This window comes from Lacerta agilis, chromosome Z (assembly GCF_009819535.1).
Source record: "Lacerta agilis isolate rLacAgi1 chromosome Z, rLacAgi1.pri, whole genome shotgun sequence".
NCBI lineage: Eukaryota > Metazoa > Chordata > Lepidosauria > Squamata > Lacertidae > Lacerta > Lacerta agilis.
The window spans coordinates 44426795-44444445 of record NC_046331.1 but is presented as its reverse complement, the minus strand read 5'-3'; the positions used below and the strand labels follow the sequence as shown (position 1 = coordinate 44444445).

General features: G+C 45.4%; 1 protein-coding gene and 1 non-coding gene across 4 annotated transcripts in view; one reads left to right on the top strand and one right to left on the bottom strand.

Moving 5' to 3' along the window:
- LOC117040183 (5-hydroxytryptamine receptor 2A-like) overlaps nt 1-17651 on the bottom strand; it is a 99498-nt gene that overhangs the window by 16672 nt on the left and 65175 nt on the right. The gene's annotated exons all lie outside the window — the stretch shown is intronic.
- On the top strand, nt 1983-2054 carry TRNAA-UGC. The gene has a single exon. It is a non-coding gene; the product is annotated as a tRNA-Ala (tRNA).

Here is a 17651-nt window from a genome sequence, read left to right as displayed (position 1 = left end):
ATGGCAGAGTTGTGATCTATCAGGCAGGGTCAGCAGTTGGCAGCCTGCCTGGGCATTAGGGATGGGGCAGATTTGTCAGTTTCAGTTTTTCTTCTTTCTCATTCTTAAGCTCGGCTCTGAACATTTCATTCATTCATTCATTCCCTCCTTTTTCCTTCCATGGAGCTCAAATTGGCTTTCATAGTTCCTCTTCCTCTCCATTTTCTTGTCACAACAACCCTGTGAGGAAGGTTAGACTGAGAGGCAGCGAATGGCCCAAGATCACCTAAGTGAGTTTCATGGCTGAGTGGGGATTTGAACCCTAGTCTCACAGGACTTAGCCCAACACTCTAGCCAATACACACCACATTGTCTTCTAAAGGCTACATCACCCTGTACCATACCCTCCCAAATTCATCTGTTGAAAACAGGTACATTCTATTCCACATCACTATCACTGCTGGGGGGGGGGTTGAGGGGCATTTTTTTTTTTGCACGTTCAGATTTTTGTTAAAGTTTTTCATTTTGCAATCCAGAGCCTAGCTAATTCCAGCACCCACCCTCAACCACCACAACATCCTTGCCCCCACCCCTCAAACTCCAGCCCCCACAGGCTTGCCTGCACCCCACCAGCAACACCCATCTCCATTGCACGAGGTGTTTTTGAACATCTCGGAAGTCAAATGTTTTGGTTTTTGAACGCCATAAACACAGATGTAAATGCTTCAGTTTTCGAAAACTTTTCGGAAGTCGAACATGCCATGCGGCTTCAGCTGAGTGCAAGATCCTGAATGCTAACTGTTGGCTATTGAGGTTTCGGCTTTTGAACGTTTCAGAACTCAAATGGTCTTCCAGAATGGATTACATTCGAAAACTGAGGTACCACTGAACCTGTAGTTCCAAGTGGCTTCCCATCCTAGTACCCATCAGGCTTGACCCTGCTTAGTTTCTGAGATCAGACGAAATCAGGGTCATGTGGCCATAAAATTTCTGAATCAGTTGTGATATTTAGTTGTTGCTGTTAGAAAAAGGTCTCACAAAAATATGTAGCCTTTTAGGATGCATTACTCCTGATAGGTACAGTTTGCACATGCAATTTTGCCTAATACAATGGTGCCACAGTTGTTGAACGTAATCCATTCCAGAAGACTGTTCGACTTCCGAAACGTTCGACAACCGAGGTGCAAAGGGCAGTCAGTAAAGTCAATGGAGAAAATTGGGGGGGGGGGAATGCAGTGGAAGCCGTTCAACTTCCAAGGCGTGTTTGAAAATGGAAGCATTCACTTCCAGGTTTTTGGTGTTTGAAAACCGAAACGTTCGGCTTCCGAGATGCTCAAAAACTGAGGTACCACTGTATGAACATTTTTGCAAGATTTTTTTTTTCTGATACAAAGTAGTTTTGTACATTATTTTCAGCAATATATGCATTTTTAATGCAGAATACCCCCCCCCAATATATGCATTTCTGTACACTTTATTTATTTTTTGCTAGAGAGCTGCACTGCAAAATTTGGAGAGGTGCAGGTTTCGAAGGACAGCTGTGTTTCATACTTTGGGGAAACATGAGTTAGGCATACTCAAATTAACACACTATGTTGCTTTCCAGTATTTTAAAACCCAACTGCTACAAATCACAGCTGCATTTCACTCATGCCCCTCACTCACTCCTTCCTTGCCTGCAATAAATCCAGCAGAAAGCATGAACTACGGTATCTATTGGAAAGTCAAAATCCAAAGAGGCAAATGGGTACCACAGCTGAGGAAGCCACAAAAAGCAAGCAACAAGGAAACAACACAAGCTGTGTGTCATGCCGATTGCCAGCAAAACACTTGGAAGTGGAAATCTGGAGCTTTGAAGCCTTGCATCTGCCATTGAAGAGAAAATGAGGGGTTGGAAGTGCCTTGATGGAAATGAAGTGCAACAGGGGCAAACACAGGCAAATGGCAAATAAGTGTGAAAATAGACCATAGCTCTTCACCAACACTTCTAAGTCCTCGGGGTAGAGGCTGTAGTTCAGTGGTAGAGCATCTGCTTTGCATGCAGAAGATCCCAGGTTCAATCCCTGGCATCTCCAGGTAGCGATGGGAGTGTCACCTGCCTGACACTCTGAAGAGCTACCATACCTTGCCTCTGAAGCAAAATCAGAAACCACTGCTTAGGGGAGGCGTTCCGTGGCAGAACATCTACTTTGCATGCGGAAGGTACCCGATTTAATCCTTGATGGCATCCCCAGGTTCGACCGGGAAATACTGCCTGCCTGAAACCCTGGAGAGCCACTGCCACTTGGTGTATTGTTTCTCAAACTTGGGTCCCCAGCTGTTGTCCCCATCACCCATGGCCACTTGTCCCACTAGCTATGGATGGTGGGAGTTGTAGTCCAACAACAACTGGAGACTCAAGTTTGAGAAACACTGCTAGGCAATACTGAGCCAGATGGGCCAATGGTCTGAGTTAGTATGAGGCAGCTTCCTCTGTGCTTATGAGACTCATCTTTGAGTCTTTCTGCTGTAATGACTACACCACAAACCACCCCAGGCCACCAAAGGGTATGCGTTCCTTTTTTTTTTATCCAAAGCAGATGTTGTGGACTGGTTGGACCAGAGAAATGGTGGGAGGCACCAGTTGGGGAACCACCAAGGGAAGAAAGGCTCAGAGCCTGGGGAGTGGTGGTGGGACAACATTGAGAAGCCTGGGAGGAGGAGGTGTTGGAAGCTGAAGAGGCAATAGGATTTAGTAAGCTGGGAGAGTCTGTGGCAGAGGAAGTAGGGTAGGAAGAAGGTCGAGAGGCAGAGATGAGTCAGGCTGAGGAAGAGACAATGGTGTCTCACCCTCCTGCTGCAACAAGCTCCCCTCCCCCCTGGTTTCCCAGAACCAGAAGAGGCATGAAAAGGGCAGAAGAGAGGTTGGCTGCATACAATCTCCGATTGCTTGGGAAAAGCCCTGGAGAGGAGTGGACTTAGATGGCTGTGAGGAGGTAGGGACTTTCAGTCTCAGCAACTGATTTTCAAGGAGTAAGGCTAGGGGATGAGCTGCTCTGTTCACTGGGCCTGCCACTCAACCAAGTCTGTGAAGATCATGTTTTGCTAATAATAAGTTAACTCCAACTTTGAACTGTGTGATTACTGATTAGCACACTCCTGTGACAGCAGCCCTCCTCAACCTGCTGGCCTCTAGATGTTTGTTTGACTCTTACTCCTGTCAGCCCAAGCCAGTTTTAGCAGGGATGATGTTAGTTCAGAGTCCCCCAGTTTGGAAAAGGATGCTCTAAGATAAAACGCTTGCTTTCCTACCAGCCAGGGCTTCACACCCAGCCAGAATGACCAAGGTAAGGACTGATGAGTGCTGGTGTCTAAAGTATCTGGTGGGTATCAGGCTGGGGAAGGCTGGGTTTTAAATACATGGCCAATTGTACCACACTGATGTTTGACTTCAAGTCACTGAATGGTAAGCCATGGTTTGTTCATTCTATAGTTTGTTTAACAAACCATGAGTTGTCTCAACCCCCACCATTTCTTTGCAGCTTAGTCAGCCACTGGGATGGGATGGCCTAATGGCTAAGGAAGGGCACTGTGCTCACAAGTAATACCACCCCATAGTTAAAGCCACCCAAGGTTTGTTAGCCATGAACAAGCTAGGTTTCACATTGTGGTTTGTTGGCACAAATAAGCCATAGTTAAGCTGCTGTGGAAGGTTTGGATGATCAAACAAATCACAGATTAATAAGCCGTGGCTCAGTGTACTTTGTGAACCAGACTGTTTTCTCTCTTGATTTATTTGCGCTCTCTCTCTCTCTCTCTCTCTCTCACACACACACACACACACACCAAGCTAACTCAATTGTGTTTGACACTCACTGAGTCATGGATTTCAATTTCAAGAGGCCTGAGGGTAAACATTATTAACGCATTTGTGCTGCGTTGTAATATCATAAAACTCAACCTTAAGCGACAGTTAATATAGTTGCATTTCCCCCCTTTAAAAAATCAATTTAAGGCGAAACAATCCCCCCTTTTAACTTTTTTTCCTAATTAAGCAAAAGCAGCACCCAAAGAGGCACAATATGGTGTAGGATTACAATTCTCATCATCCCTAACGGTAGGCCATCTTGGCTAGAGCTGATGGGAGTTGCAGTCCAACAAGATCGGAGGTGGACACAGGTGTTTCTCATTCCTCAAATTACTGGATGCACCCAAACCTGAGAAATTTCATAGAGAGCCAGTGTGGTGTAGTGGTTAGAGTGTCAAACTAAAGACTGGGAGACTAGGGTTCAAATCCCCACTCGGCCATGAAGCTCACTGGGTGACCCTGGGCCAATCACTGCTCCTCAGCCTAACCTACCTCACATGGCTGTTGTAGGGATTAACTGAAGAAGAGTAGAACCATGTGCACCACCTTGAGCTCCTTGAGGAAAAGGTGGAATAGAAATGCAATAAACGAGTAATGAATAAAATAATTTTTGCTGCCTAAGGCAATGGAAATGATGGTGCTTCCCCATTCAGTTTACTGAAACCAACTGAACTGGCAGCTGAATTGTAATTTGACACTGGTCATGGAAGGCTTGCTTGGAGGGTACAGGACACAGAGCTCTGTCCTCCAACAGAGGGGAACAACCAAAAGTCTCAAGAGGAATGTTGGGAAGGGGTTGAATCCACCTGTGCTCCCTTCCTTACCAATCAGCCCACTCTGCCTAACTGTACAACTAACTCTGGACACAGCTCTGGGTGGATATTGGTGGAACTGAAGACCAACACTATCCCATTCCAGGTAGGAAATATATGTCACACCAAGAAGTGAATGAAGGTTGAAGCAGAGCTGTAAAACCCATTTGGCTGCACCCACTTCTTTCAAATAAAAAACAAACAAAACTGGATGTCTGCACATTCCCCATGTGTTGAAAATGGGGGAACCAGCTTGTTATTGTTGTTAAGTCATTCAGTCGTGTCCGACTCTTCGTGACCCCATGGACCAGAGCGCGCCAGGCATGCCTATCTTTAACTGCCACCCGCAGTTTGCCAAACTCATGCTAGTCGCTTCGAGAACACTGTCCAACCATCTCATCCTTTGTCATCCCCTTCTCCTTGTGCCCTCCATCTTTCCCAACATCAGGGTCTTTTCTAGGGAGTTTTCTCTTCTCATGAGGTGGCCAAAGTACTTGAGCCTTAGCTTCAGAATCTGTCCTTCCAGTGAGCACTCAGGGCTGATTTCTTTAAGGATGGATAAGTCTGATCTTTTTGCAGTCCATGGGACTCTCAAGAGTCTCCTTCAGCACCATAATTCAAAGGCATCAATTCTTCGGCGATCAGCCTTCCTTATGGTCCAGGTCTCACTTCCATACATTACGACTGGGAAAACCATAGCTTTAACTATACGGACCTTTGTCGGCAAGGTGATGTCTCTGCTTTCTAAGATGCTGTCTAGGTTTGTCATTGCTTTTCTCCCAAGAAGCAGGCATCTTTTAATTTCGTGACTGCTGTCACCATCTGCAGTGATCATGGAAGCCAAGAAAGTAAAATCTCTCACTGCCTCCATTTCTTCCCCTTCTATTTGCCAGGAGGTGATGGGACCAGTGGCCATGATCTTAGTTTTTTTGATGTTGAGCTTCAGACCATATTTTGCGCTCTACTCTTTCACCCTCATTAAAAGGTTCTTTAATTCCTCCTCACTTTCTGCCATCTAGGTTGTGTCATCAGCATATCTGAGGTTGTTGATATTTCTTCCGGCAATCTAATTCCGGCTTGGGATTCATCCAGTCCAGCCTTTCACATGATGAATTCTGCATATAAGTTAAATAAGCAGGGAGACAATATACAGCCTTGTCGTACTCCTTTCCCAATTTTGAACCAATCAGTTGTTCCAAATCCAGTTCTAACTGTGGTTTTTTGTCCCATATAGAGATTTCTCAGGAGACAAATGAGGTGATCCGGCTCTCCCATTTCTTTAAGAACTTGTCATAGTTTGCTGTGGTTGACACAGTCAAATGCTTTTGCGTAGTCAATGAAGCAGAAGTACGGTAGATGTTTTCTGGAACTCTCTAGCTTTCTCCATAATCCAGCGCATGTTTGCAATTTGGTCTCTGGTTTCTCTGCCCCTTCGAAATCCAGCTTGCACTTCTGGGAGTTCTGAGTCCACATACTGCTTAAGCCTGCCTTGTAGAATTTTAAGAATAACCTTGCTAGCGTGTGAAATGAGAACAATTGTGCGGTAGTTGGAGCAATCTTTGGCAATGCCCTTCTTTGGGATTGGGATGTAGACTGATCTTCTCCACTCCTCTGGCCACTGCTGAGTTTTCCAAACTTGCTGGCATATTGAGTGTAGCACCTTAACAGCATCATCCTTTAAAATTTTAAATAATTCAGCTGGAATATCATCACTTCCACTGGCCTTGTTATTAGCAGTGCTTTCTAAGGCCCATTTGACTGCACTCTCCAGGATGTCTGGCTCAAGGTCAGCAACCACAGTACCAGGGGTGTACAAGACCTCCATATCTTTCTGGTATAATTCCTCTGTGTATTCTTGCCACCTCTTCTTGATGTCTTTTGCTTCTGTTAGTTCCATCCCACTTTTGTCCTTTATTATGGTAATTTTGGACGAAATGTTCCTTTCACATCTCCAATTTTCTTGAACAGATCTCTGGTTTTTCCCATTCTGTTGTTTTCCTCTATTTCTTTGCATTGCTCGTTTAAGAAGGCCCTCTTGTCTCTACTTGCTATTTTTTGGAAATCAGCATTCAGTTTCCTGTATCTTTCACGATCTCCCTCACATTTTGCTTGCCTTCTCTCCTCCGCTATTTGTAAGGCCTCATGGGACAGCCACTTTGCTTTCTTGCATTTCCTTTTCATTGGGATGGTTTTTGTTGCTGCCTCCTGTATAATGTTACGAGCCTCCATCCATAGTTCTTCAGGCACTCTATCTACCAAATCTAAATATTAAAACCTGTTCCTCATTTCCACTGTGTATTCATAAGGGATTTGATTTAGATTTGTATCTTACTGGCCTCATGGTTTTTCCTACTTTCTTCAGTTTAAGCTGGAATTTTGCTATACGAAGCTGATGGTCTGAGCCACAGTCAGCTCCAGGTCTTGTTTTTGCTGACTGTATAGAGCTTCTCCATCTTTGGCTGCAGAGAATATAATCAATCTGATTTTGATGCTGCCCATCTGGTGATGTCCATGTGTAGAGTAGTCTCTTGTGTTGTTGGAAAAGAGTGTTTGTGATGACCAGCTTGTTCTCTTGACAGAACTCTATTAGCCTTTGCCCTGCTTCGTTTTGAACTCCAAGGCCAAACTTGCCAGTTGTTCCTTTTATCTCTTGACTTCCTACTTTCACATTCCAGTCCCCTATAATGAGAAGAACATCCTTCTTTGGTGTCATTTCTATAAGGTTTTGTAAGTCTTCATAGAATTGGTCAATTTCAGTTTCTTCAGCACCGGTAGTTGGTGCATAAACTTGGATTACTGTGATATTAAAAGGTCTGCCTTGGATTCGTATCGAGATCATTCTATCATTTTTGAAATTGCATCCCAGTACAGCTTTCGCCACTCTTTTGTTGATTATGAGGGCCACTCCATTTCTTTTATGGGATTCCTTCCCACAGTAGTAGATATGATAGTCATCCAAACTGAATTCACCCATTCCTGTCCATTTTAGTTCACTGATGCCAAGGATGTCAATGTTTATTCTTGCCATCTCATTTTTGACCACATCCAGTTTATCAAGGTTCATGGTTCTTACATTCCAGGTTCCTATGCAATATTTTTCTTTACAACATTGGACTTTCCTTTCGCTTCCAGGCATATCCGCAACTGAGAGACCTTTCGGCTTTGGCCCAGCCGCTTCATCAGCTCTGAATCTACTTGTACTTGTCCTCCACTCTTCCTCAGTAGCATATTGTACGCCTTCTGACCTGAGGGGCTCATCTTCCAGCGTCATAACTTTTATATGCCTGTTGTCTTTGTCCATGGAGTTTTCTTGGCAGGGATACTGGAGTGGCTTGCCGGTTCCTCCTCCAGGTGGATCACATTTAGTCTCAACTCTTCATTATGACCTGTCCATCTTGGGTGGCCCAGCATGGCATAGCTCATAGTTTCCCTGAGTTATTCAAGCCCCTTTGCCATGACAAGGCAGTGATCCATGAAGGAGGGAAACCAGCTACCAGCATGCAAATCCCATCATCCCTGACTACTGGCCATGCTGGGTGGGGGTGTTTGGAGTTGGAGTCCAAGAACATGTGTGTAGAAAACACATGTCCTCTCACTCCTGCTTCAATGCCTCTTGGCACCTAACATTTATCATGGCCCGCCTTAAGCTGCTTAAAATTGTAGCAGCTGAATGTGCCAAGCACCTGAATGCTCCTCAGGGGAATGAGGATTGACTGATGATGGGCAACCTGGGTTTGCCCTCTGTAACATGTGAAAATTGTGAAAGGCTGAATTTGGCAAGCATGCCCAAGATACCCCTTCCTAACAAGAGTGCTGAATCCACAACCTGGTCAAGAGATTCCCTGTTCAGTTCTTGCCAATGGTTCATTTCCTAATACAATTGTCAAACGTGACTCCAACTGTGTAAGCCATCAGTTATTTTTTATCTGCTGCTCTCTGTACCTCGCCATCTATTAATTAACATCCTTATTTAATTAGTCCTTCAGGAATTGCACGCTACAGAAAACATTAAAGGATGTCAGATGCAAGTTGTCCATTAGTGCAAGACATTACCAAAGAAGAAGAAGAAGAAGAAGAAGAAGAAGAAGAAGAAGAAGAAGAGAAGGTTAACTGATAAACGTTGCGGAGGGCAGTGACTTAATTGACTTGGGCTGCTGATGTAATAGGCTCATGGCACGGACTGACACAATTTATGTTAACATATTAGAAAAGGGGAGGGAGAGGCTTTTGAGAAGAACAGGGTGTCCGAGCAAATGCTTGATGCGAAAAATGCTTAATTGACTTCATTAGACTCAACTTGTGCAAAGTGGAGCACCACTAGGAGCAAAATACATTCTCCAGGATAATGGTTTTCAAGTGGGGAAGCAAGCTCCCCACCCCCTTACATAAAGGAAGATGTTCAGAGAGGCACACTTTTATGTCAGGGAGGGGGAAAACTCTCTCTCTGTTAAGCATTCTTGCTTATTAATAGTTTTGTAGGAAAGTAATTTTAGACCCTGGACTTTAATGGCCCCACAGAGGGTGTGGGATATGCATTACTTCATTTCTGAAGCCCACAATTGGCATGCCTCTCCTTTCATCCAGCCTGTCCCCACTTTGACATTCCAGGTATGTCACAGCAAAAGGATCAAGAACAAATAAAATAAAAACAGCTTGCCAATCCAGATTTTTGTTTTTTAAAAGAAAGGTATGTGCACTTTTGCATTTTAATCTCATACAAATCATAGCACCATCATGACTAAAGGAAGAAAATCAGGTTTGCTTCAGATGCTAATCACATTTATTGGGGAATAAGCCCCATCCCGTTGTAGAAAAAGCTAAAAAGTTCTTAAAGTAAGAATAACAAAACCAGCATCTGCAACCATGTATGTACCCAGCCTTTGGCTACAATCTTCTTTTTAAAGGAAGGGAGGGAGGATGTTGTGCCAACCAGTGCTAGCCCATTTGGCTGCTTCACTTAGTGGAATTGGCACCACTACAGGTGTCACATAATATCCATTCCACATCTGTAAGAAATTGATCTCTTAGTGTGACAACACCTATACTTTGGAACTCCCTGCCTATTGACATCAGGAAGAAACCTTCACTGTACTCTTTTTGGCACATTTTTGTTTAGACGAGCCTGCATAGATATCTAGAATACTAATGATATTTACTTTTATTTGGTGTGAGTTTTGTAGATTTATTTGCACTTAGATATTGTATAGAAGGCACTTTGAGAGTGACACACACACACACACACACACACACACACACACACCAATCTCCCAAGTGGTGAGAGATTTCAGAGATACCAGGCACTTACCAAGGATTTGGTGATTTCCCAGGAATGAAGGTTAATGGAGACTGTGGTGTCTTTAGGGTATATTATTTTATTTATACCTATTTACAACCTAAGCTTAGGATGGAGTGTCTCATAGAACTGACACAGAACAGATCTTTTCTTCCTCATTAGGTTCCCAGGGATATCCCCAGGTTATAGCTTTTTGGGTCCCGCACAGAGTATGGCAAGCCTCTATGTATCCAGATCCCAATAGCCAAAACCTACATGCACACATGGTTCTCAATCTTAGGACAATGTGGCATCCAGCCAGGTGAGGTGTGAAAAGGCCCACTCATTTGCCCCTATGGCAGAAGAACAACCTCTTTAAGATGTTGATGGTGGGTCCTTAGCTGAGCAGCTAGGACCAAAGGAACTGGTTTGACTGGTTCAGCAGGATGCCTCTTTGGGATTCTAACTTCAGAGGACAAGCGTCATGGGCAACTGTGAATAGTGCATACACAGCTGTCAGTTCATCCAGGCTCCAGCACAGTGTCATCTACACTGACTGGTAGTGGGCCCCTGGGTTTCAGGCTGGAGTCTCTTAGGCTTTTCTTCTCCCAAAGATATCCCACAAGGCAGTGGAGGTTTAGGACCAGAGCTTTCCTTCTCCTAAGACGAGCCCCACCTGCCCCTCACTTCCCTTTCCAGCAGATGCAGGAACCACCTCCTTAACCGTTGGCCCCATTATTGGTCCCATCTGCCCCATCCGCCGGAGCCTGTCTTGCATGCAGGGGAAGTTCCTAGCTCACCAGGGTTTGAGACCCATCAGCTCCCCTCACCTGGTTTACCCAGTCACTCAAAGCCATTTTCCAGGGTGTGGCTGCTGTCTCATGATGACAGCTTCTGAGAGCCCCAGCTGAGAGCTGAGTGCAGGGGGGGGGGGAAACCAAAGGTGACAAACTCCCCCAGAAGGGGCATGATGTGTCCCCCACAAGAGGAACTACCCCTCTCCTAACACCCCATACACAACATGGCAGCATTTAAAATGTCGCAACTCAGAGAGCTGAAATGCTATGGTCATTCTCCTTCAGCACCAGCAGCATTGCGGCTTGAGGGCTTGTGCTGGAGGAGGAGGAGAAGGGAGAGGTTTGGAGAAACGAGGCCACTGCAATCCCCACCCCATTCCCTTCAGCACCCTCCTGTTTCAAAGCCTAGCAGCATGACCCAAAGATTCCAGCAGGAGCCTTTCATTTTGTTTCAGCTCTGAACATTTCCTCCAGCTGTTCCCAACAGAAATACCATGGCCTTCACCTTCAAAAGCCTGCTCACAGGGTGTGAGGGGTTTCTATGTGAAATGATGTCTTCTGGTTTTTCTATACTGATTTGATAGAGAGAGAAAAGTGCCAGAGGCGGGGGTGGGAATGGTGAGGAGGAGATGTGGGGAAATGGTGAAGAAAATATGTGTGCAGGGGGGAATTCGATAAAATGAAAAGCAGCTTTCGAAAGGTGAGATTCAGCTCTGAAAGACAAGCTGCTTCCCAGGAAAAGTTTCAGGGGCCAAAATCCTTGTCATGTGCAACTGTTGGACATGGGTTCACCCTGACTGCTAAAGCTCTGTGGCAGAGCATCCATTTTGAAAGCAGAAGGTCCCAAGTTCAACCTCTGGAACCTGGGGGAACTTTTTCAGCCTGATGGCCATGTTCCCTTCTTAGCAACCATCAGAGGCTGCATGCCAATGGTGAGCAGGGCCAGAGGCCAAAGTGGCTGGATGAATGAATGCAATTTTTACACTTCTACAATAGGCTAGCTTCTGCACACACATCTTTCTACCCTCTGTTCGGGAGAGCAAGAGGCATGATCGAAGCTCAAAGACACATCCCAGTCAGGCAAAACCACTCAAGGGAGGTGCAAGGCTGGACAGAGGGTATGCAGCCTGCAGAGAGATCTGGGGGCCAGATAGAGAGACTTGAAAGAGCCACACTCATGAGTCTTTTCCACCCCAGTATTTATCCAGGTTCATAATTGTTCTCCAGGGCCTCAAGGCAGAGAAAAGCCTTTTTAATCACCTGTGACCTGAGACCCTTTTAGAAGCAACTCAGAGACGCAATTTCCAATGTTCAGTCTTCCACACAAACGGAGATGCGCCAGCAGCCAGCCACATAAGCCCAGGTGCATGAATACTTCAAGGCACAATGGGCATTAAGGGGCCTCTTAATGCCTCCATCGGAATTAAGAGGCTGTTATTCAAAGTGGGAGGTTGGGTGGCAATTTCCTTTAGAGCAGATGTTGGACCAAATGCATTTTGCTTCAGAGAAAATATGATTTACAGGTATCAAAGGGCTTGCTTAGGATTTATTACTGCTGCTGTTGTTTTACAGGTCTCTGCTTCTAATGGGTTTGTCCCAGGCCACCATACTGAACTGGGAAAGTTTATCCACCGTAGTTCCTGTGCTGGTTCCTTTGAGACTGGATTACTGCAGTACCCTCTATATGGGGCTTCCCTCATACCTGCAGTTTGTGCAGAATGCTGCAGCATGACAGCTGACAGGAGGAAGGCCCTGTTAACACCTGTGCTCAGATATCTACACTGGTTGCTGCTTTGCTACTGGGCCCCATTCCAGATGCTTCTATTAGCATATGAAGCCGTTAACAACTTGGGACCAGTTCACCTACGAGATCTCCTTACCCCCACATGTGCCCAATTGGCTGCTTCACTTAGTGGAATTGGCACCGCTACAGGTGTCACATAATATCCATTCCACATCTGTAAGAAATTGATCTCTTAGTGTGACAGCACCTACACTTTGGAACTCCCTGCCTATTGACATCAGGAAGAAACCTTCACTGTACTCTTTTTGGCACATTTTTGTTTAGACGAGCCTGCGTAGATATCTAGAATACCAATGTGTCTTTAGTTTATTCCTAGTTTTAATTTTGAACATTGTAATTGCTTTTAATTGCTTTTACTAATGATTTTTGTTGGTTTTGTAAACCATTTTGAGGTTGTTGGTTTTTGTTTTTTGTTTTTAACAAGCAAGTGATATATAAATTCTATGAAATAAATAAACAATAGCGTGTCTCATTTTGAACATGGGCACACACATGCAAATGACAGTGACACTCTTGAGCACGTGCAAAGTGTTTTTCCTTGCTGCAGTGGATGTCCAGATAGGATCTAAACATATGTTTAGGAGGGGGCTTGCACTGAAAGCAGGACTGAACTCTCCACACAACAACTGACAGATGAAGATTTCAGCCCTGCTTTCTGCAGGGATTGGCTGTGTGACATATGATGTCAGGTGGCGGGCAGGTGAGTACAGCCTTAGGGAAATGGCCTTGCGGGCCAAAGGAGGAGGCCTGTTAAGCCTGCATGGTGGAGGCGCCCCACCCCTGCACCTAAGACAAAGCCTGTGACCTCCAGTGAGACCCCACCCTTCTCTTCCTATACAGTCATACCTCTAGATATGATCGCTGCGGGTTGTGAACAGCGCGGGTTACGAATGCAACGAACCCGGAAGTACCGTAACAGGTTACTTCCAGGTTCAGCAATTTGCGCATGCACAGACGCATCAAATGACGTCACGTGCATGTGCAGAAGTGCCGAATCATGACTCGTGCCTGCGCAGAAGCGGGGCTGTGGGTTGCGTTCTGCTCAGGATGTGAATGGGGCTCCGGAACAGATCCTGTTTGCATCCAGAGGTACCACTGTATACATAAAAATGTAAGGCTGTCACCATGCAGTCCCCCTTGGAGGATCTGTGGTGCCACGTCACAATTCTGTATTTGCATGAGGAAATGGCACTGGGAATGAGGAAAGTGAGCTTAGTAGGTGCATGGGGTGGCAAGGGGAAAGTTAATATTGGGGGAACAGCAGTTGGGTTTGTGAGCAGCATCAGCAATGGCACAGGCCCATATTCTTTCATTGCATCCAACACCTATACCTGCAGAACACTCCAAAGGTTCCTAAAGTTGTTTTTTCTCTTAAGGGTGAATTGTAGTTTGGATAAAGGTTGGTGGGGGGCACATCTGTGTAATTTTCTGTATGTGGTTCATGCTTTGGAGCTGTGGGTTTTATAGTCCCCATGTGGGCAGGAGCGTTGGTGTTCCTTCTTGGGGTGGCATTCTTGGGAACAATAGGGATCATAAAGCAGTATCCAAACTCCTTAAGCCTGCTGGGCTCTCCCTAGGGAGAAGTGTGGGTTGTTCCAGCAGCAGCTGGGATCCTAAGCACCACAGTAAGTAAGTACATCGCCCACCCCTTGCAAAGCAGTAGCCTGGAGTTTTTGGGGTGGGGTGGGGTGGAGGACTTATTTCATTGGAACATTAAATGTCCAGACCATGTCAAAAGCTGACTTTTTAAACATCACCACCTCCCCAAATTTCAAAGCACAGCACCAGGGTGCATTGGTGTGTGGGGGTGGGGTGGGGTGGGGTGGGGTGCTTATAGAAAGGCATGCTCAGTGTTCTGCAGGGCGAGTGGGAACCAAGTTTGTGTGGTGCTTTGGATGCTGGCCAAAAGGGGTTGGGAGGCTGCATTCCATTGAGAGCTTGGCAGTGTGCAGATCAGAGTGAGATCGCTCCATGTGGCACCCTGCCAAAGGAGGTTAGCTAAGGGGAGGAGGGAAAGAATTTCATGATGAGTCCTGGAGTGCAAGAGTTCATGGCCAGAGCAGAACAGGCTCATTAACTGGACTGTGCTGGTGTTGTGAACCACGGTCCAGGGACTTTGCACTGCACAGCAGGGAGATTCATATGAGGTCCAGCTATTTCCTCAGAGAGATGACCGCCATAATTGTACTCAAACCCCTCCTGGCTGGAGAACACAGCCCTACCACCATGCTCTGGCTCAGAAGATGTGTCAATCTTAGTAAAGAAGGCAAAAGCAATGAATCAAGGCCAGGGCCAGCCAACTCTTCCATCCAGCCTACCCAAGGCTTTGGTTGGCTACAATAGCCTGAGCAGGACGCCTTGGAGCTGTCCAGGGTCCTGTGCACTTTCTCTGGGAGCTGTCCAAGCTGCATGCTCTCTCTGACTCAATATTGCCTGCCTTCCCTAGGACAGTGTTTTTCAACCTTTTTTGGGCAAAGGCACACTTGTTTCATGAAAAAAATCACGAGGCACACCACCATTAGAAAATGTTTAAAAAAATTAACTCTGTGCCTATATTGACTATATATAAAGTAATTCTTTTTAATAGGAATCAAATAAACACAAAGAAAGTATTTTATAATTACTTTATTATGAAATAGTAAGTAAACAGAAATATGAAAAATTATAAAATACTTTATTCAGTGTGCAACCAGGGCCTGTTTGGCTTAACACAAAGCTGATATTCTGGCTGGAATTTTTCCCACGGCACACCAGGCAACATCTCGCGGCACACTAGTGTGCCGCGGAACAGTGGTTGAAAAACACTGCCCTAGGAACCTCTAGCACCCACACAACAGCACACTTGATCCTAGGTTGAAGAGAGCTCCTAAACACAATGCCCTCAGTAGGAGGCCCTCCTCAGTGAGCCCTGCTGGCACCCTATGGCCTGTTTCCTGAGGAGAGTGCAAAATAAGTGAAGGCTGCTGCTCTCTCCTCACCCATGTTCCTGCTTGCATGCTTAGAAGAGGGCATGTGAACAGGCAGTGATGGCACAGCAAGGAGGCTCTGGGGGTTGATGGTGGTCTCCTTGGAGGACACTGTGGGCTTTGGCAAGTGGTCAGGGATGCCTATCTTGAATAGAACCCTCATCATCCTTTGTGAATGAGATTTTTTAATTGAAGTTTTCATAATACAATAAAATTGCTGCTACAAAAATGCAAGTAGAATACAGAGTCCTCTCTTAAAAGTAATTCTTAGCCCTCCCCACCTACAGAAGATAGTAACTCCTCCCAGCTCTCACTTGGAGGCTGACATTTCCATGTCTCTCACCCAGGGTCCTTCATCAACTATTTACTATCCTCGTGAATATATACTCTGGACCTTAATAAAGCCCACAGACATGGACTTCAGAGAAAGAAAAGAAACAAAAAAGAGAAAAGAATGAAAGGAACAATAAGAAGAAAAAAGAGAAAAGAAAGAGAAAGAGAGAAGGAGAGAAAGAAAGAAAGAAAGAAAGAAAGAAAGAAAATAAAACGACAAAAAGAAAAAGAAACATTAGGGAAAGCTACCAAAAAGTCCTTCCAATTTTCCATCTGCTAGTTACATTAAACAAACGAACAAAAAAAGAGGATTATTTAAGACATTCAGTCCATGCTAACACCCATCTTCTCCAATTTCTATTAAACAATATTTCTTTCAAGTCAATGTGTTTTAGAATCATTCATTTCTTTTTCCCATGAAAAGTCCAAGAGGGGTTCCCAAATTGTTGTTATTATTGGTAAATGTCAACCATATTTCCCCTTTAATATTAACTTTACCTTCATTAATTCCCACCACTGTAACTCCACACTGAGTGATAGTAAATTCTTCCCTCCATGTCCATTTTAAAATCTCTCCACTGTGATCACATACTGGGATAATATTCCATAATTGTGTTTTTTTATTGTATATCCTTTAGTTCATGTCCAGTTCTGCATATTCACATTCCATTTCCTGTTGTATTTCCATTTCCATGCCTATCTTGATGTCAACCCTGTGACCAGGGCCAACTGAACTACCCGGAGGCATCAACACGCAGATACGAAGCTTCCTTATATTTAACCAAACCCTTGGCCCATCTCCTCCAGCAATGTCCACTCTACCCGAGAACCCGGAGAGCTGTGCCCAGAAAAGGTGGGGAACTTTCTATGGCTCTGCTGTTGAAGAGCCTTTAAGCTGGGAGTGCTGGGGGGGGGGGAATTGAATCAGGGACCAGACACACATAAAGCAGCATATTCTGCCAGGAAGCTATTGCCTGCTCCCCTGAGGGACAGCACACCTTCCAGGATTCTAAGACCACAGCAGTGAAATCAACAGTCTGCTGTAATTCTGAGGAATGCTAGAGGGCAGCACCGATCAGCAGAAACGCTAAAGAAGGCACAGTGTGATTTATAGCAGAAATACTCCCCCACCCCACAAATCCTGACATAACTCAGTTTAAAAAAAAAAAAAATTCCACCTCTCAAGACATTCTGTGTCTTTAGAGACATTCAAACCACTCTCCTCCCCACCCTGCTTCATTGTGCACTTTCCATTTGGTTCATAGCAAGATGTCAAGGTCATCCTATTGGAGGCTGGTCCATTAAGGCAAAGGGGGTACTGCCCCACCCATCTTAGCCTGCCCCACCTGCCTCCTTACTTACAGCGGGTCAGTGGGTGGCTCTTGCCTGTCGTTTTGCTCCGGCTTCACTTGCAGTTGGTCTCATTGTCTTCCTGCTTCCTAGCCCCAATAGTCTCTAGCCAATAGTCAGCCAGCCTCAGAGGTATCAGGCCAGGATGCTACCCAAGAGGTGTGGGCTGAGTTGATGCATGCAGAGGAAAGGGGTGGGAGAGTTCTGAGGTGGCAGAGTGCACTTCAGACTCTAGCCCTGGTGGCTGTTTTGCCCCTGCTGCCAGAGGCGTTATACTTTGAATCACAAGAGGGGAGAGTGCTGTTGCCCTCAAGTCATGCTCATGGGCTTCTGGTTGGCCACTGTGAGAAAAGGATGCTGGAATAGATGGGGCATTGGCCTGATCCAGTAGTGATCACATTCAGCAATGTTCACCTAGGTTAAGAAAACCAGCCCAAACTATCTTTCATTGCAAGTAAAATAACTAGTTAAAGCCTTTCTCTTTGATGGGC